At 37.1% G+C, this 21,195-nt stretch overlaps 1 long non-coding RNA gene across 1 annotated transcript in view; it reads right to left on the reverse strand.

Annotated features, from left to right (window-relative positions):
- Positions 1 to 5,717: 5,717 nt before the first annotated feature.
- Positions 5,718 to 21,195, reverse strand: part of LOC121819673 (uncharacterized) — a 57,500-nt gene continuing 42,022 nt past the window's right edge. Inside the window, exon 4 of the long non-coding RNA XR_006060023.2 lies at positions 5,718 to 9,338. This is a non-coding gene — a long non-coding RNA (uncharacterized LOC121819673). The remainder of the gene's footprint in view (positions 9,339 to 21,195) is intronic.

A 21,195-nucleotide genomic window follows, 5' to 3' on the forward strand; every position in this document is an offset into this window, starting at 1 on the left:
AGTCTAAATAAATGTCCAAGGACAAAGGAATTAGGTGGAATAAGATGTGCTAATATAATTGAATACCTCACTCCAAATAAAAATTCTATTTTGAGGCATTTTTAATGACTTGGGGAAAATTTTATATTTGCTTTGTGGAGAAAAAAGTGTAAGGTAAAATTGAGCATATAGCTTAATTTTGTTATAAAGAAAAAAATTAAGAAGATGGAGAAATACTTATAAATCTTTTTGTAAGAGCATTTGAGGTGAATTTTATTCTTAACATATTTTTGTAGTTTCTAAAATTTCTGTAATAAGCGTATAGTCGTTTTATAATTAAGAAGTTACAAAATTGTGGGAGAGAGAGTTGATTTGCATGACAAAGTAAAAAAAAATAAAAAAAATAAAATATCTTTTAAAAAATCTGCTTTTTGTTAGGGAAACTCCAAAAGAGTTAAGATAACAAATGTAAGATCATAGCAGTACAGATATTACAAAGGATTGAAAATATTACATTTTTTTGGTTTCTCTCTCAAAATTGTTACCAAATACCCTCTAGTTGAAGGAGCACGTTTTAGCATTCATATTGAAATATTCTGAAATTGGAATGGCCTAAGTTCTTTTTTCTTTTTTTCCATCTACAAGTTTTTAATAATACAAGAGGTATAAATTTGAATTGCCAGATGTGATTCCCAATTCTCTCTTTATTCAAGTGAACAATCACATTCTTCTTTCCCTCCTTCCCTCCCTTTCCTCCTTTCTTCTTTCTCTCCTTCCTTCTTCCCTCCTCTCCTTCCTCCCTTCCTGCTATACTTGGGCTCAAGCAGAACAGACTACATTTTTGCTCTACCATCTACTTACTATGTAGCCTTGGACAAATTTTTTAAGACTCATAAATTCTTAGTTTTCTTAGAATTATACCACACACAGAGTTTGAAAGAATTGGATAAAAAAAAATCTATCTAAAATGCTTGGACTCTGGTGGGTTCTCAGTGCTCATGGTCCTCCTCTGATGGATCCAGTTCCAAGTGTTTCCACAACATCTGGTAACATGTCTGCACATAGTAAGTACTACTAATGGCATGGTGGCTAAGAGAGCCAAGATAATGTTTCAGTCCAGTTCAGTTCAGCCACTCAGTTGTGTCCGACTCTTTGCAACCCCACAGACTTGCAGCATGCCAGGTCTCCCTGTCCATCAACCAACTCCCAGAGTTTATTCAAACTCATGTCCATTGAGTTGGTGATGCCATCCAACCATCTCATCCTCTGTCGTCGCCTTCTCCTCTCACCTTCAATCTTTCCCAGCATCAGGGTCTTTTCAAATGAGTTAGTTCTTAGCATCAGGTGGCCAAAGTATTAGAGTTTCAGCTTCAACATCAGTCTCTCCAATGAACACTCAGGACTGATCTCCTTTAGGATGGAAGTTTAACTGACTAAAATTTCTCAGATCAGATATTTATCCTTCATTAATTTGGACAAATGTGTCCAATTTTGTTTAAATTCTTTTTAATAGTGGATCGATCCTATGATGCAGATCTATGCCAGACTTGCAGATGCTGCTGCTGCTGAGTCGCTTCAGTCATGTCCAACTCTGTGCGACCCCATAGACGGCAGCCCACGAGGCTCCCCCATCCCTGGGATTCTCCAGGCAAGAACACTGGAGTAGGGTGCCATTGCCTTCTCCGATGCCAGACTTGCAGATGAAGATCTCTCAAATCTATCTTTAGGAGTGAAAGATGTACGTTCCTTCCTTCTGTGAGTGCTCTGAGCATTGCCAGCAGACAACCGTCATAGACGACCTTGCTTTGCAGAGATTTACCCCACTCCAGTCCATGCTCATTTCCAGCGTCAACCTGCATATCATTACTTGTCCACCCAAAGGTAACAGGGTGGTTGTCTCATTCAACTCGGATGGTCAGCCCAGTTCCGGAGTTCCTTCCCATGGGAACCCATCAGAGTCCTTCCCATGTCAGCTGTTCACTATCCTCAATTCAGGATGTGCTTTCTGGTATATATATTTGTGACAACCCCAAAACCAGATTCCCAAAGTCTACCTTTTCCTTTAGGAAAATGCCTTTCAAAAGCCTTGGAAGGGCCATGTATAGTTTGAAGTGATTGGCTGTGTTTATTAAGGCTTCTGTAATGCAGAAATATGTCTATGAATGTTTCATAGTATGCTCCTGTGAAACTGCAATTTTTCAGTGAATCCCCCTACTTCCCAGTCCCCCAGGGACAAATAAAACTTTCCTAGTCAGAGTTGGAGGTAAGCAGACTCCAAGGGAACAGTTTCCTCCTATATTTTAAAACAGTATAATTTATTACATGAAATTAAAAACAACATAAATTAGTAATTCAATCCCAGCATTCCAACTTAATGAACTAGAGGTTTTGTTGCATTTATTGTTTTGTTCCACTGGACCATTCTTTTGGTGTATGAATAGAAAGTTCTTCTTTATTAATAAACAAGCATATAAAAAATTAAAGGTGCCCTCTACACAATTATGTTGCTGTCTCATAGGAGTGCAAATTCAATAATCTGAAATATTATTTTTTTAGCATTATTTTTTTTCACAACCACAGTAGAGAAAAAAGTGAAATTTGTGTCTTTTTAGTTTAAACTCCTTTTAAGTGCAGTGTAGCAAAGCAATTGCTCCCTGGTGGCATGTGAGAAGCACTTACTTACTGGGAAAATTGTTATTGGATTACAGCTCTGGCAGCATAAAATGTGAAAAAAGGACATTTCTGACATCCAAAAAGTGACCAATGATCAGAGACATGTAACATCTATTTAAAAATCCAAGTTCAATGCAAGACTTCTTGTCTACCTAAAGCAAAAGTGACACCTGGGATCTTAGCTCTAGTTCATTCATTACTATTTCATAATAATTTATCTACTGTAATTTGGAATACACAACAGATGCAAAAATCATTTACAGATATTTAAAAGCTCTAAAGAATTGGCTAAGGCATTTTCCTAAATGCTCATCATTATCTAGATATCACAGTCTCTTTAAGAGGTCTTATTTGCCTCTGAAGAGTTTAGGCCTATTATTGAATGTCTGCTATGTGCGAGACTGGTTTTTCCTAAGTTATTTCCTCAACTGTCTTTTACTTGACCAGCCTCTGCTCCTGTAGCTTATGGCTTTCCTGTTGGTTTACAGCAACTCTTGTTCACACTTTGGCTTTTCTTCATTCTGACCCCTTTAGTTGTATCCGCCTTCAGCTTACTTTCAGACAGTAAGCTCTGTGAGGGCAAGGCTCCTACCTGTCTTATTCTCAGCTTTCCCCTTAGCATGCAGCACTGTTTCTGATCTAGAGCAAGTGCCGAACGCCTGTCTGCTCACTGATCTGGCTTCTGCCTTCATTTCCCAGGTTAACTAGTGTTTGCCTCTTCTAACACTGTATGTACTCAGTCTAATAAACATAAAACAGATTCTTTTTAATCTCACAATCCATGAACTCTCCCATACCTGCTACCCCCTCACATAGTTCTGTCATGAATTAGAACTAATTTTATGATTTGATGAACTCTATATCTTTTCAATATGCATATACAACATAAATATTTAAGAAAAGCAAAAGAACTCCCAGATTTGGTAATGTGAGAGACAAGATATCTTAAACAAGTATCCTGCTGTAAAATTTGATATAAATATATATTAAATTTTAAAAATGTTTAGCTGAGTAAGTAAGAAGGTAGAGAAAATTCTCAGGGACCAAACATGAGAGCAAGAATCTAGAGTAGTAAGGGCCTTAAAGCCCAAAATAAAAACAAGAAAGCTGAAATAACGGAGAAGCAACTGGTATTCCATGGGGATCTGTTCAGTCTTGATGAATTTGAGGGACAAAGACCGGAGGCAAATCTTAAAGAATGCTTAAGTTGGGGAATCTCATAGGACAATATCACATAAAGCCAAGATCACCAAGGTCTTCACTCATAGAGAATGGGTGAAGAAGAAGAAAACTTGTCTTACAGAGGAATAGCAGAAAAATTTATGTCTGGGTAGAGAAAAAAATTTAATTCATAAGCCAGCCCTCACTCAAGTTTATAGCTCATACATATTCACACTACCTGTTTTGGCCAAAAAATTCAAATCCAGAAATTATTTTAAGAGATATTCTGATTTGGAAGTTCCAAATTAGAAATAACAAATATCCTTTACAGAGGAAAGCCCCTTGAAACTAGGTCTCAAGGCATTTCCCCAGGTGAAATTGATCAAACATGAAACTGAACAAAATAGTACAAAATAGAATAGAGTAGTTCATCTGAATACACTGAGGGCCACAATACACTGAAATGAACTAAGCATTTCAGTTAAATTAAAGATAAATATTGAATGATGTCACTTAAAAAAAATCTATATGGTTTAAAAGAATCCATATGATACCTACAAAGAAAAATCCAAAATACAAGACTAAAAAATGCTTAAAATAGAATGACAAATAAGAAAAAATACTAACCAAAATGGATTATAAATTGTAATAACAAAATAATTCTAATATTAAAATAGGTTTCAATATTAAAAGAATTACTGTGTATTGAAAAGGTTCATTACGTAATGAATATTTCAAAAATATTTATATTTGGAAGATTACAAAGTTGTAAATATGTTTATTGCTATTGAATGCATGTTGAATTGCTTCAATCATGTCCTACTTTTTGCGACCCTATGGATTGTAGCCCACCAGGCTCCTCCATCCATGGTATTCTCCAGGCAAGAATACTGGAGTGAGTTGCTGTGGCCTCCCCCAGGAAATCTTCCTGATCTAGGGATCAAACCCACTTCTGCAGCTCTTGCATTGCAGATGGATTCTTTACTGCTGAGTCACTGGGGAAGACCCTTGTTGCTGTTAACACTGCCTCAAAAATTTATAAATAAAAAATGGGAAGAACTACATGAAGAAATTGATAAATATACTTTAATTTGGAGATATTGTAACAACTTCTTTAGAAGTTACTAGGTTAAGCAGACAAAAATGAATGAGAATATATATTTGAAAATCACACATAGCAAACTTTATCTAAAATATCTGTATTAAACATAAACATCTAACAGTTGATTTTGAAATTTACCACCCACTAGACCATTATGCAAATCTCAACAATATTCAAAATACTTTTAAATAGTGAGTTAATGAATAAATCATCATAGAAATTAGAAATTAGCATACAATAATAATAAAAATACTAAATTTAGTAGGTATCAAGACTTGAGAAATGTAGCTAAAGTGCTCCTAAAGGAAAAACATAGCCTTAAAAATGGTAACATTATAAAAACAGAATGTTCAAAATTAATGAGCGATAAATCAAGTTTTGGAGTTTTAAACAAGTACAGAACTCACCCTAAGAAAATGAAACAGTAAAAAAGATAAAGCAGAAATTAACGAAATAGAAGACAGAGAAATCAATGTAAACTATTTGCTTTCAAAAAGATGAATGAAATTTATAAAACTCAGAAAAGATTGACCAGATAATTGTAAAATTTTTCAACATTTATAAGTAAAGGAGGTCACTACCAAAAGCTGTTGATATTTAAAAGAATTAAAATATAGCATGAACAACTCTCTGGCAATAAATTTGAGAACATCCATGAAAAACATATATTTCTAGGAAAATACAACCAAATCTGAGTCAAGGGGAAAAAAAGAAAGAAATAGAACATATATAGTCCTTCAACTATTAAAGAAATTAGAATAGAGGTTGAAAACTCCCCACCAAGAAAATACTACATTTCAAGTAATTTTCAAAATACTTTTACTGAACTTTCAAAGAACACATAATTTCTGTATAAAAATTTGGCAGATAATGGAAGAAAATACATGCCCCAAATAATTTTATGAGATTCTTCCTGCAAACTGAAAATACCAAACGACAGAGCAGGGCAAATAATTAGTCATTCTCACATATATGCATAGATGCAAAAATCCCCCAGCAAAACTAACAAATGGAATACCACCATATATAAAAAAGAAAATATATCAAATCCATTGTATGCTTATCACAGAAATGTGAGTCAACATTAAAAAATTCCATTAACACATACTTTATCAAGTTTAGCAGAATAAAGAAAAAAAAACCAAAATTTTCTCAAATGCAGGAGCTTTTTATAATTTTGAAATTTCATTTATGAAAAAAAAAAAAAGTCCTAAACAGTATACAGAGAGAAAGGATTTTTCTTAAAATGATACAGGGCATCTGCAGAAAAATCCTATTACAATTCTGATACATAATGGTAAAACTTTAAAATGCTTTCTTTAAAATCAGTTATCTGAAAAAATGATAACTATCGAAGCTTTTACTTACCATTATATTTGAGGTTCTTATCACTGCTTCCCAGGTGGCACTAGTGGTAAAGAACCTGCCTAACAGTACAGGAGGTGTAAGAGACACGGGTTTGATCCCTGGGTTGGGAAGATCCCCTGGAGGAGGGCATGGCAACCCACTCCAGTATTCTTGCCTGGAGAATCCCATGGACAGAGGAGTCTGGCAGGCTACAGGTTGCAAAGAGTTGGACATGACTGAAGCAACTTAGCATGTACATGCTCCATCACTGCAGTAAGACAGAAAAAGACAAAGATTAGAAAAGAAAAAACAGTATAATACCATTTTTTGCTAAGTTACTTCGGTCATGTCTGCCTCTGTGCAACCCCATAGACAGCAGCCTACCAGGCTCCCCTGTCCCTGGGATTCTCCAGGCAAGAATACTGGAGTGGGCCATACCAGTATGCAAACTGAGAACATATCAGTATGCAAAGCTCTAAAAGAATATTCCCAGAAAACTATTCACAAATTATTAAATTCATAAAATATTTTACTGAAATGCTAGATATAAATGAGCTAACTGCATTTCTTTATATCAGTAATAATTTAAAAATATAAAAATTTTGAAGAATATTAGTAATAATAACATCACTAAATACAAGGGATTGAGGAATAAATCTAACAAAATACATGCAAGAACTTAATAGAACAAAATGTTATATTTATTCAAGGAGATATTAATGAAAACCAAAAAAAAATTGTAGGTATACTGTGTTCAAGGATAAGAAGACTAAATTTCATAAAGACATCTAATCTCCCCAATTTGATCTATAGATTCTGTGAAAGGCCAAACAAATTTTCAAAGCTGTTCCTCTTTTTTCCCCCATCATATATAGATGATATAAGTACTGTGATTCTGAAATCTACAGCAGAAAATAAGAGAATATAAACCATCTAATATGTTCCTAAAGAAGCTGGAATGATTAGCATTATCATATGTCAAGACATATTAGAACCAAAGTAACGAAAATGTTATTACATTGGTCAGAAAATGACAGAAGGAAAAGTGGATTGAATAGAGAGCCCAGATAGAGACACAAATGTATGTGAAATCTGATGTGTAAAAAGCTGGCCACGCAATCCAGTGGGGAAAGTACAGGCAATTCAGTAAACTGATATGGGACTAAATGACTATAGATATGCAAAAATCCAAGCTCATAACTTACACAATTCTTCGTGGCCTAATGGCTTATATGTGGGAAGAAAACATAAAAGCTTTTGGAAGTATGTTTAGGAGAACATTTTTATGACCTTGGCATAGGGAAGGCTTTCTTAAACCAGACCCTCTAAAGGACAGATTATAAGGGTAAAGGCCAATAAATTTCTCTTCATTAAGATTTATTATAGTTCATCAAAAGTTAGCATAAAGAGAATAAAAACAACTTGAGCAAATATATGTATATATAAATAAAAGACAAAGGAATGATTTCCAAAATATAAAAAGAGTCAATCAATAAAAAATAAATAGCTCAATATTAAAGTGATCAAAAGATTTGACTAGCACTATATGTAAGACAAAGTATGTATATAGTCCTAAGATATTCAACTCATTAGTCATTAGATAAAGGAAAATTAAAGCCATATCAATCAATGATATGATATCATTTCCTATACAATAGATTTTTAAAGAATATAAAAGCTTGACAATATTAAATGTCTTCAAGGGCATGGACAATAAGAACATACTGCTAAAAAATATAAATTGATGTAACTAATATTAAAGACAATTTAGGATTATTTTGGAAAGCAATTTGACTCCTAGGCAGTGGTTCTCAAAATGTGATCTAAGAATTTTTTCAGGAAGTTTTCAAGGTCCGTTTCTCTTCATCTATATATTTGTGTGAGGCCAGATATTTCTTAGGTTAAGTTCGGTTCAGTTGTTCAGTCCTATCCGACTCTTTGCAACTCCATGGACTACAGCATGCCAGGCCTCCCTGTCCATCACCAGCTCCTGAAGTTTACTCAAACTCATGTCCATTGAGTTGGTGATGCCATTCAAGCCTCTTATCCTCTGTCATCCCTTCTCCTCCCACCTTCAATCTTTCCCAGCTTCAGGGTCTTTTCAGATGAGTCAGTTCTTCACAACAGGTGGCCAAAGTATTGGAGTTTCAGCTTCAGCATCAGTGCTTCCAGTGAATACTCAGGACTGATCTCCTTTAGGATGGACTGGTTGTATCTCCTTGCAGTCCAAGGGACTCTCAAGAGTCTTCTCCAACACCACAGTTCAAAAGCATCAATTCTTCGACGCTCAGCTTTCTTTATAATCCAACTCTCACATCCATATGTGACTACTGGAAAAACCACAGCTTTGACTAGACAGACCTGTGTTAGCAAAGTAATGTCTCTGCTTTGTAATATGCTGTCTATGTTGGTCATAACTTTTCTTCCAAAGAGCAAGTGTTTTTTTAATTTCCTGGCTGCAATGACCATCTGCAGTGATTTTGGAGCCCAAGAAAATAAAGTCTGACAGTTTCCATTGCTTTCCCATCTACTTGCCATGAAATGATAGGACCAGATGCCATGATCTTAGTTTTCTGAATGTTGAGCTTTAAGCCAGCTTTTTCACTCTCCTCTTTTACTTTCATCAAGAGGTTCTTTAGTTCTTCTTTGCTTTCTGCCATAAGGGTGGTGTCATCTGCATATCTGAGGTTATTGATATTTCTCCCAGCAATCTTGATTCCAGCTTGTGCTTCATCCAACCCAGCGTTTCTCATGATGTACTCTACATAGAAGTTATATAAGCAGGGTGACAATATACAGCCTTGACGGACTCCTTTCCCTATTTGGAACCAGTCTGTTGTTCCATGTTCAGTTCTAACTGTTGCTTCCTGACCTGCATACAGATTTCTCAAGAGGCAGATCAGGTGGTCTGGTATTCCCATCTCTTTCAGAATTTTCCACAGTTTGTTGTGATCCACACAGTCAAAGGCTTTGGCATAGTCAATAAAGCAGAAGTAGATGTTTTTCTGGAACTCTCTTGCTTTTTTGATGATCCAAATGATGTTGGCAATTTGATTTCTTAGTACTTCAACCAAAACTAAAAACACAACAGATTGAATAAAGAACAGATATGAGAATTTAATTAAATTTTTCCTTAAAGTGAGACATTACAAGATTATAAAAAATTTAGAATGTCACTCTTTTCATTAATTTATTTTTTTGTTTTAAAAATAGTCTTTGTAAAAATGTCTTAAAGTTAACATGCAGTGGGGTTATTAGTTTTAAATAAATTAATAAAATTTAAACATTTTTGAATTTTAATCTCAATACTATGAAAATGTATCGACAAATGTATAATCTATATAAACAAAAGCTCTTCGAATTCTTCAACAATTTTTTTAGAATGAAAAGGGGTTGTAAGACCAGAAAGTTTGATAATTGCTACACTAAACTCTTCTAGAAGTATAAATTAGGAGACATATACAATAATAAATATGGTGAAAATTTATGTATAAGTACTGACGTGGAGAGACTTCAGAAATATGTTAGTTGAGAAAGGCAAATCATATATATAATATCAATTACTGGATATTGATTGGACACAATATTGGACCTGGACACAATACAATTATTATATTGTATAATATATTGTTTAGAGAGAAATACATGTGTAGGAACCTGTAAAGAAAAATAGAGAAATAAATAGGGAAATACAAAACATAAAATTTGGGATCATGATTAACTCTAGGGAAATAGAAGGTGTAAAGAGGAGCTTTAAAACTTACGTGTTCTATTCACCCAGTAGTGAGGTGGTTACATGGATGTTGGCTTTATTTGTAGCTTTTGGACCTTGTAATATACCTATATATTACAGATATTCTTCTGTGTATACTATTTAATTAGAACATTTTTAAACTAAAAAAAAAAAAAAAAAAGCATTTGAATGAAGAAGATAGGGAGAAAGGGAGAAACAAGAAGGGTGAAGGAAGGACCAAGGCAGGCAGGCAGTATTTCCTGACCTTTAATAAGGGCTAAGTAAATCTATTAAATGCACCTCCTCCAATGTTAACCAACTTTTCTGTGCTCAGGAGAGATAACCTTTTGGGAACAGATGTCACCTGCTCAGACCTATATATCCTAAACCACTGTTAAAACACCTATTTAAAAACTCTTTCATGTTTGAGAATGCATGTAAGAATTAAAGATTTTAAAATTTAAAAAAGAAAAAAAAAAGAAAAAAATAAATAAATAAAATAAAATTTAAAAAAAAAATAAAAAATAAAAACTCTTTCAGACAAGACACATTTGTGATGAAAGTGATGCTGAGCAGATTTCTCTCTCGGATTGACTCAATTCCATGTGCAACTTATAGAGATTTACAGGTTATCAGGATCAGAGGAAATGGTCTCAAAAAGGGTTTAGAGTTTTTGTTTGAAACTATGGAGTCCCTTCCCCAGGACAACCTACACCCTGCCTCCTGACACTCAAGACCTAAGGTGAGACTAACACACCTACCCTTCACACAGCCCAGTCACCTGTGTCCATGTTCTGAAAATACTAATGACTGGGTGACGATGCCCTCTAAAGGGGAATGTGGGACAGAGAATAGTGTGAGCCTGGGTCCAGGACTTTTCATTATTTTCTGATTGGAACAAGTGAGGTTTCTTTTTTTTTTTTTTCCCTTACTGCCATTTTCATAGCTCCTTTGTAGTCTTACAATTATATAATTAGAAATGTTAGCACATACTTTGCCATTTTTTGTGTTTCCAAATAGAATTGGGAAACCAAAGAAATACACAGAGGAAACGGAAAATGGAAAAATAAGAAGAAAAAAAATTTTATTAAATTGTACTATTTGGCCTAGTTTGTGCCAACAACTATTCCTATCGGTAACTTTAGAGACCAGTGGTGTTTCAGATATAATACCTCCTGTTGCAATGTCATCGTTTTGTATATTAGGAATCAAAGCTTTAGGGAAAGGTCCCATTCCAGTACTCTTGCCTGGAAAATCCCATGAATGGAGGAGCCTGGTGGGCTGCCGTCTATGGGGTCGCATGGAGTCGGACACAACTGAAGCAACTTAGTAGCAGTAGTAGTAGACCCCTTTCAGAGTGTGTGTATATCAGCAGAGTGTCAGCTCACTCTCTAATCTGCTTTTTCAAATACCCAATATATTTGTAGCAATGATTTATCAAAAAGTTAATGTGGCAGAATAACCACACTGAAAATTAACTGCGCCTTATGGGACTGCCATGAAATACAGGGAATCTTTTTTCCAACACTTTTTAAAGAGGGCAACCACCACATTAGAGTTTGATGAGTTTAGGCTCTGTTTCCTCAGGGGAGAGTTGAGAGGTCTTTTACAAAACTAGGACTCTGTAACAGTTTATTTGAAAAGAGACAGAGAAGAGTAGCCCAACCACAGAGATTCGGTCATGCTCAAGGTATGAAGATTGAGGATGGGACAGGAACAGTAAGTACAAAGGCCTAGAAAGTCAGGGGCATCTCCAGGGACAGGGTGTGAGAAAATAAGAGGTAGATATCATGAATAAGGGATTTGATAGTCTTGGACTCTTGTGGGGCTTCCCAAGGACGTTCATAGATGTTATGCATCTCAGCAGTGATCAGGATGCCCTGAAAGCAAGAGGATAGAAGACTCTTCCACAATTTCTTAAGTTCTTGGATTGCATAAACTCTAGGATTCTCATGTGGTTCCAAGACAGCTAAGGAACCTAGAAAATTAACTGAGGTTGATTTCCCATCAACTCTACTGCATGGGCAAGATAACAGGGACGGGGGCAAGAATTAGATTTATTCTGATTTTAGAAATCACCTTTCAGAGAGCACATGTGTCTTAAAGGACCCAGGAGGGCTAGGAGTCAGGTAGGTTGAGCTAATTCCTTGCTGTAGAACAATAGAACATTAGAGGTGAATATTAAGATTATGGTTTCGCCAGTTTATGGTTGCCAGGGGACAGGGAGAGTTAGGGAGTTTGGGATGATCATGTATACAATGGTATATTCAAAATGGATAACCAACAAGGACCTATTGTATAGCACATGAAACTCTACACAGTGTCATGTGCCTGCCTGGATGGAATGTGAGTTTTGGATACATACATATGTATGGCTGAATCCCTTCACAGTTCACCTGAAACTACAACATTGTTAATCGGCTATACCTCCAATACAAATAAAAATTTTAAAATTTGGAAAAAACAAGATTATGGTTTTCGAGGCAGAGAGCCTGGTCCTAGTCCTGACTCTGGACTCCACAATCTCTCGAAACTAAAATTTCTTCACTAAAGAAAAGGTATGTATACCAATCTGGGTCTCTACTAATAAAGAGTTATTGAGAAGATTCCATCTGATAGCTACATTAGTGTCTCACATATTAATGAATGCTCAGAAATATTAGCTATCATTTTAACTATGCTAATTACTCTGAAACTCAGTTTTCCTACTCTCTGAAAGAAGGTCAATGTAAGTGACCACCTTCTGGTTTCTAGAAAGATTAATGTATCTAAGGAATCAAGTGGTAGAAAAAAATGTCAAAGGCTACCACTTACTACGGAGAAGACAATGGCACCCCACTCCAGTACTCTTGCCTAGAAAATCCCATGGACGGAGGAGCCTGGTGGGCTGCAGTCCATGGGGTCGCTAGAGTCGGGCACGACTGAGCGACTTTACTTTCACTTTTCACTTTCATGCACTGGAGAAGGAAATGGCAACCAACTCCATTGTCCTTGCCTGGAGAATGCCAGGGACGGGGGAGCCTGGTGGGCTGCCATCTATGGGGTCGCAGAGTTGGACACGACTGAAGCGACTTAGCAGCAGCAACCATTTACTAAACATCTAAAGCAGACAAGATACATGCTCGTTTCTTTCATCCATATGATCCCACCAAATCCTTCAAGCTACCCTGAAAGATCGATTATACAGATTAGGAAAGTGAAGGTTCAAAAAGTTGAGTATCTACCCACATCCACAGTGAGTAAATGGTTAAGCCTGACCTGAAACATTATTACTTTGTACTCTGATAATATTAAAATAATTACAATCTGAATGTTTTTTCCTAATTATACTGTTTAATTAATAATAGCTACCAAATACTGAGTAACTTTTATGTGCCTAGCTCTAGACTGGGAATTTAACTTATATTTCATCATTTGAATCTTACAGTAAGCCAAGATAAAAGTTACTATATCTCCATTTTACAGATGAGAACTTTTAGAAACAGATTAAGAAAGTGTAATGTAACAGTTGTAGCTAAAATTAAAATCTGCATAAATTCAAAGACTTTGCTCTCTCCTGCTCATTATAATTCACTGTCTCATATGAGTTAGGTATTGAGCAGGTATTCCATATGAGCAGATATCCCACTTCTTTATATCTACCTTCAGTTCAGTTCAGTCACCCAGTCGTGTTCGACTCTTTGCGACCCCATGAATCGCACCACGCCAGGCCTCCCTGTCCATCATCAACTCCCGGAGTTCACTCAGACTCACGTCCATCGAGTCAGTGATGCCATCCAGCCATCTCATCCTCTGTCATTCCCTTCTTCTCCTGCACCCAATCCCTCCCAGCATCAGAGTCTTTTCCAATGAGTCAACTCTTCACATGAGGTGGCCAAAGTACTGGAGTTTCAGCTTTAGCATCATTCCTTCCAAAGAAATCCCAGGGCTGATCTCCTTCAGAATGGACTGGTTGGATCTCCTTGCAGTCCAAGGGACTCTCAAGAGTCTTCTCCAACACCACAGTTCAAAAGCATCAATTCTTCGGTGCTCAGCCTTCTTCACAGTCCAACTCTCACATCCATACATGACGGACCTTAGTCGGCTAAGTAATGTCTCTGCTTTTGAATATGCTATCTAGGTTGGTCATAACTTTTCTTCCAAGGAGTAAGCGTCTTTTAATTTCATGGCTGCAATCACCATCTGCAGTGATTTTGGAGCCCCCAAAATAAAAGTCTGACACTGTTTCCACTGTTTCCCCATCTATTTCCCATGGAGTGATGAGACTGGATGCCATGATCTTCATTTTCTGAATGTTGAGCTTTAAGCCAACTTTTACACTCTCCTCTTTTACTTTCTTCAAGAGGCTTTTAGTTCCTCTTCACTTTCTGCCATGAGGGTGGTGTCATCTGCATATCTGAGGTGATTGCTATTTCTCTCGGCAATCTTGATTCCAGCTTGTGTTTCTTCCAGTCCAGCGTTTCTCATGAGGTACTCTGCATAGAAGTTAAATAAGCAGGGTGACAATATACAGCCTTGACATACTCCTTTTCCTATTTGGAACCAGAGAAATGAAAATGTACACCCATACAGATTTGTACAGTATTGATAATCTTAGCAAAATTATCCACAACAGTAAAATTTGAAAACAACTTAAAAAAATCTATCAACTGGTGAATGGACAGACAGAATGTAGTATATTTATACGGTGAAGTACTAAGTGGTGGTGGTTCTTGTTTAGTCACTAAGTCGTGTCCAACTCTTTTGTGACCCTGTGGACCGTAGCCCTCCAGGCTCCTCTGTCCATAGGATTTCCCAAGCAAAAATACTGGAGTGGGTTGCCATTTCCTTCTCCAGGGAATCTTCCCAGCCCAGGGATTGAACCCATGTCTCATGTGTCCCCTGCATTGGCAGGTAGATTCTTTACCACTGAGCCACCAGGGAAGCCCATCACTTTGTGTTAAAAAGGAACAAGCTACTGATACATGCTCTGACAGGGACAAATCTCAAAAGCATGATGCTTAGTGAAAGAAGTTAGCACTTGAGGACACATATTATATAATTCCATTAATGTTAAATATCCAGAAAAGGAAAATATACAGAGGAAGAAAGTATATTATGGTTACTTGGGGCAAGGGCTGGGATAGAAATGTAGCTGCTGCTTCTGAAGATTAAGTCTCAAGAGGAGACAGACCTTTCTTATAGGACCTGGAAGTAACAGTGCACTGTGGGTATGCTGGTCAATCTCTTCAGTTGAAAAGTAAAATGCTCCCACTTCAGCATCTTTTTCCTGAAGTATGTTATTTGGTCATTGATCAGGGAAGTTCAGGTTTAAAGTTCAGGGAATAAGAGAAAAAAAAAATTGACTTATATTTGAACAAAATACCACAGAGTACAAATTCTGTAAATATAGTAGACATAAAAAGAGTTAAAAGAATCCTATTTCAACAATTGATTAGAATAAAGTCACATTTCCTTTTGCATCTTCTAGTAAGTTTCTGCCATTTTTTCTGTTACAAAAATAGAGAAAATAAACTATATCAAGGAAAAGAACAGATTTTTGTGTATCAAGTGATAGTGTGAGTATGTATATATATTGGAAGGAATAAAACAAATTGGGAGGAATAAAAAAAGAATCTTGAAAAGAGGTTTTGGAGATTGGTCTGTAAAGAAACCTAAATTAATTCCATACCAACTAATTGAGATATTACATCTATAGGCACAACTGGCTAAAATTAACCCTAGAACTCAACAGATATCAAATAACAATAATAAAATAGTTGGAAGCTTTAGACTTTAATGAGGGCTCATTTGTTGCTCTTTCTATCAATGTAATAGGCCATAAAGATGAGTTCTTGCCCAGTTACAGTTATTAAAGACCGCTTTTTTTTTTTCTTCTAAAAATATAATGCCTGAAAATGCTCAATTGAGATTCCAATTTGGTTCATGACATCCTGACACCTTGGTTGAGAAAGCCAGCTTGGAAATTCTGCACTTTGTGTTTTAAGACCTGAGCCTGGCCTAGTCTTGCCATGTCATGTCTTGAAGATTTGTTTCCTTATCACTTTTCTATAAGGCTCAAAGAAAATTTACCCAAATGAATGTCATTTCTTTGTCTTAACAGTTAAAATGTAGTTAAGTAGACAAAAAAGATGATGGTGGGGGGAAACAGAGGAAATGCAAATAGAAGTTGAAGGCACAAACTGTCATTCTAGGGCAAAGACCCATGCATTCCATGCTGGTTGAAACACATCTGGAGAAGCACAGAGACTATAGTGTGTTTGAGAGGGTGAAAAAAAATGGTAAGAAGCCTGGCACACATCTTATAGGAAAAATAAAATTAAAGCCCAGATCAGGAACTCAAAAGCCTTCTAGGGGACAATCAATCAATAAATGTGAGCACAGCAGGCCAGGTATAATGAACAGTTTTCACCTCCTTAAAGTATTATTCTTGTTCTTATTTTATTTGAAAAGGCAGACTTCAGAACTTCTTTCTCCACCCATCCTTTGCTAGCAAAACGGGTCCAAGAAATAGAAACTTTTTTCTTAAGAAAAATAAAAGTGTAAGCAGGATGCTGAGTCATTGAGAGGGATCTGAATAGAGGAGACTCCCTGTCTCTTGGAGAAGTGGTTACTTGGAACGTACTTTAGAGAGTATCACAAAGAGAAGATGGGGATCCACTATTTGACATAAAAATCTCCCAAGTTTTAAATAATAGCTATATTGTAAATAAAAAGAAAAATACTTCCATGAAGACCAATATTGTGGAAGTGATGCAAATCACATTCATGAGACAAATATGATATATGCATCCATGACATCTCTGAAAAATAGACTAGAAAAGAGGGAATTTAGAGCCAGATACATGAAAGGGGGCCTAGTAGAGTACATGTATTCTGGATCATTCTAGAAGAGATAACTAGCTCAATGATTGAAAGTTACTAACAGAAATATTTCAGTGCCTCAGGAGGAAAAAAAATGCCTTCAAAGTGAAATTTCAAATGGTTTTGGTTCATGAAGTGACAAGCATCCTGTGATGGTTAATTTTATGAGTCAACTTAAGTAGGCTAAGGGATGCCCAGATAGCTAGTAAAACATTTTTTCTTGGTATATCTGTGTATGTGTGTCTGGAAGAGATCAGGATTAAATTAGTAGACTGAGATAAGAGCACACTCACCAAGACAGGGCAGCTTCATCCAATCCTGTGAGGGACTGAATGGAGCAAAATGGCAGAGGAAGGTGAATTCATTCTGTCTGCTTGAGCTGTCTTCTCCTGCCCTTGACATTGGCTTCCTGGTTCTTGAGTTTTCAGACTCAAACTTGGATTACATCGTTGGCCCTGGACTCTCAGTTCTTCTAACTTAGTGCTGAATTACATCAGCAGTTTTCCTGGTTCTCTAGCTTGCAGACAGCAAACTGCGTGACTTATCAGCCTCCATAATTATGTTAGCCAATGTCTATAATCAATCTCCTTAAATAGCACATATATATGGCCATGCATGTATGTGTATATATATATATATATATATATATACACACATCCTATCAATTCTTTTTCTCTGGAGAACCTTAGACAATACATACCCGATTGTTGGCCTCAAACTGAATGATCCTCAGTCAGAGATATGCTGAAGAAACTATTTCCTGCTTCCTCTCTGAGCACTTTAAGATCCCTTTTCACCAGGAATGTCAGTGACTTCCAGATTCTCAGTGGTTAGACAAGGGAAAATGCATAGCATACACTAAGTTCAGTTCCTTAATATATAAAATTGATTTATTCACTGTTGACTCAACTTGACTAATCATTATGTCTTCACAAGTTTGGAGTAAGACTGAATTTGAACTGAGGTTTTATCACTGCTAATTTTGTAACCTTGAACAAGTTAAGCTCTATGAAACTAAGGTTATGAATCTGCAAAATGGGTTTAGAGAAGTACCCCTCTCACAGTGCTACTGGGTAGGTGATATTAAATGATAGATAGAAAACACTTAAAATAATGTCTGTTGCATAGTAATTGCTTGATCAATCCAAAGAAGCCCCCAAATAGACTAGAGTGTTTCTGAGAGATGAGAACAATAAGGGTCTGGGAAACATGAGTAGCCAAAGAAGTAAAGCAGCAAGACTACAGTGGTGGTGCGCTTGGGGTGTGATAGGAATGTCACAAGTCAGAAGTGTAGGTGCATATTGTGATTCAGAGTGTAAACTCTATGAGAGCAGTGACCGTGTCTGTCTTCCTCATTGTATCCCTAGTGCTAACTCAGTAGGTTATTGAAATCACTATTTTTAAATAAAAGGAGTGTCAACAGAATCTCTTCATAAACCTAAGTCTGATGGGGGAGAACATGGAAAATAACCATACTGTGCTCAGGTGTAAAAATATGTAAAAATTTATGCTTGCCTGATTTGACCTGCAATTTTGCAGATTCTTCATGTTCTTGATAAATACATCTAAAAACTTTGAAAATCTTTATTTTTGTAGACATTAATAGAACATATTATTCTGTGAAGTCTATTTGAAAACTGTGAGGGCCCCCTTCAGACCTGATGAGAGTGATCCAGGTGGGCCTATTGACTCATAATAGTGGGACTCAAGAGCACATCTGGAGAAGGCAATGGCACCCCACTCCAGTACTCTTGCCTGGAAAATCCCCTGGACAGAGGAGCCTGGTAGGCTGCAGTCCATGGGGTCATACAGAGTTGGACACGACTTCACTTTCACTTTCACTTTTCACTTTCATGCATTGGAGAAGGAAATGGTAACCCACTCCAGTGTTCTTGCCTGGAGAATCCCAGGGATGAGGGAATCTGGTGGGCTGCTGTCTCTGGGGTCGCACAGAGTCGGACACGACTGAAGTGACTTAGCAGCAGCACCAGCAAGAGAGCATCTGCACAAAACCACAAATCACAGGGATGGCAACAAAACTTTGTAAATACCAGTAAAAGCTTAGCAACTGATCAGAGTGAACACCCAGCCAATCAGAATAGATGTCAGCCGTAAACAACTAGTTGAGATAAACTCATGGGTACTGGTTGAATATCAGCTCCATAAATTAGAGGACTCTTTGGGACATTCACTTATAAAAATCTATAATCTAAGTGTTCAGTTCAGTTCAGTTCAGTTCAGTCACTCAGTCATGTATGACTCTTTGAGACCCCATGAATCGCAGCACGCCAGGCCTCCCTGTCCATCACCAACTCCTGGAGTTCACTCAGATTCAAGTTCATCGAGTCAGTGATGCCATCCAGCCATCTCATCCTCTGTCGTCCCCTTCTCCTCCTGCCCCCAATCCCTCCCAGCATCTACGTCTTTTCCAGTGAGTCAACTTTTCACATGAGGTGGCCAAATCTAAGTGTTAAGTCCTCAAATGTCAAAGCTCTCTCATTTACTCATATGTACTTAAGTGATTATAGAGTTCTACAGTAACACTTAAAATAAAATACCCTGTGAATAAACTACCACTATTATACTGTGATCTGAGCAGGTTATTGGGAGGAACTGATGCCCTTGCCAAATAGCTTTTCCAAGATCTGAAAATGTAGATGCTATTTTGCTTGGGGCATACTCACAACCCTGACCTGGGGTTCTCTATGTCCAGTCCAAGAGACACTGATTTAGAAGAGCAGAGCCTTCTATTTTCCCTCCATAGGTGCAGAGTGTCCTGTACTTTTAAGCACTTGGTTAGGACTTAAATGAACACTCTAATTACAGGAAAGAAGAAAGAATATTAGAAACCAATGTCAAAACTGAGTGGAGAGAGCTGCTTCTTCTCATGAGCAAAGAGTTATATAAACTGCTCAAATCTGCTGCCTTCACTAATGCTGAGGCATTTAAGGCAGATGGGAACATCACTCCACTCTCTGCTCCCCTTAACATTTGGGTTAGTGCCACTTAAGTTTGGAAAACCAGCAGGGAACCTGTGGGCAATATATACAAGAAAAGATCTGTGGCATCAGCTGAGTTAAGCTGGACACTTCTTATCACTAATAGATTCCAGTTGTGGCCATTGATATCAATTGAGTTATCATTAACATATGCTCTGTTTACCATAATCTTTACTGAATAGACTCGAGATCTATGTTGCAGACAGGACTAGACGTCAGAATTAAGGGAATTTAATATTCTCTATTGGCATCCAGTCCCATCACTTCATGGGAAATAGATGGGGAAACAGTGGAAACAGTGTCAGACTTTATTTTGGGGGGCTTCAAAATCACTGCAGATGGTGATTGCAGCCATGAAATTAAAAGACGCTTACTCCTTGGAAGAAAAGCTATGAGCAACCTAGAGAGCATATTCAAAAACAGAGACATTACTTTGCCGACTAAGGTCCATCTAGTCAAGGCTATGGTTTTTCCAGTAGTTGTGTATGGATGTGAGAGTTGGACTGTGAAGAAAGCTGAGCACCGAAGAATTGATGCTTTTGAACTACGGTGTTGGAGAAGACTCTTGCGAGTCCCTTGGACTGCAAGGAGATCCAACCAGTCCATTCTGAAGGAGATCAGCCCTGGGATTTCTCTGGAAGGACTGATGCTGAAGCTGAAACTCCAGTACTTTGGTCACCTCATGCGAAGAGTTGACTCATTGGAAAAGACTTTGATGCTGGGAGGGACTGGGGGCAGGAGAAGAAGGGGACGACATGGCTGAGGATGAGATGGCTGGATAGCATCACTGACTTGATGGATGCGAGTCTGAGTGAACTCTGGGAGTTGGTGATGGACAGGGAGACCTAGCATGCTGTGATTCATGGGGTCGCAAAGAGTTGGACACGACTGAGTGACTGAACTGAACTGAACTGAACTGAATATTCTCTATTTGCATCAGTTTTGAAATTGTTAGGTTTTAGAAAATTGAATCACTGCTCATCAGCCTTTTATAAAATTCAATCCTCAGATCACCAATACCAGAATTCCCTGATTGTTGGAAATGTAGATCCTAAACTCTCAACCAACATCTGTTGATCAACTAGGGACATTTTTTTTTAAACTAAGTTTTGTATTCCTAACTTCCAAGATGTTACTTAGCCTATAGTAAATGCTCAATAAGTTTGTCAAATAACATGACCTATTAATTAATGAGATCCTAGGATAGATAAATTGGATGGAATTAAATTGACCTGGGATTTGCTTTTATCTTTCTTCTCACTGATCTTCAGTTGGCAGAACTAAGACCGTAGGAAAAATACAAGTCAAAACATTTTCTACAGTTCCCTTTAGGCTTC

This window comes from Ovis aries, chromosome 1, assembly GCF_016772045.2.
Source record: "Ovis aries strain OAR_USU_Benz2616 breed Rambouillet chromosome 1, ARS-UI_Ramb_v3.0, whole genome shotgun sequence".
NCBI lineage: Eukaryota > Metazoa > Chordata > Mammalia > Artiodactyla > Bovidae > Ovis > Ovis aries.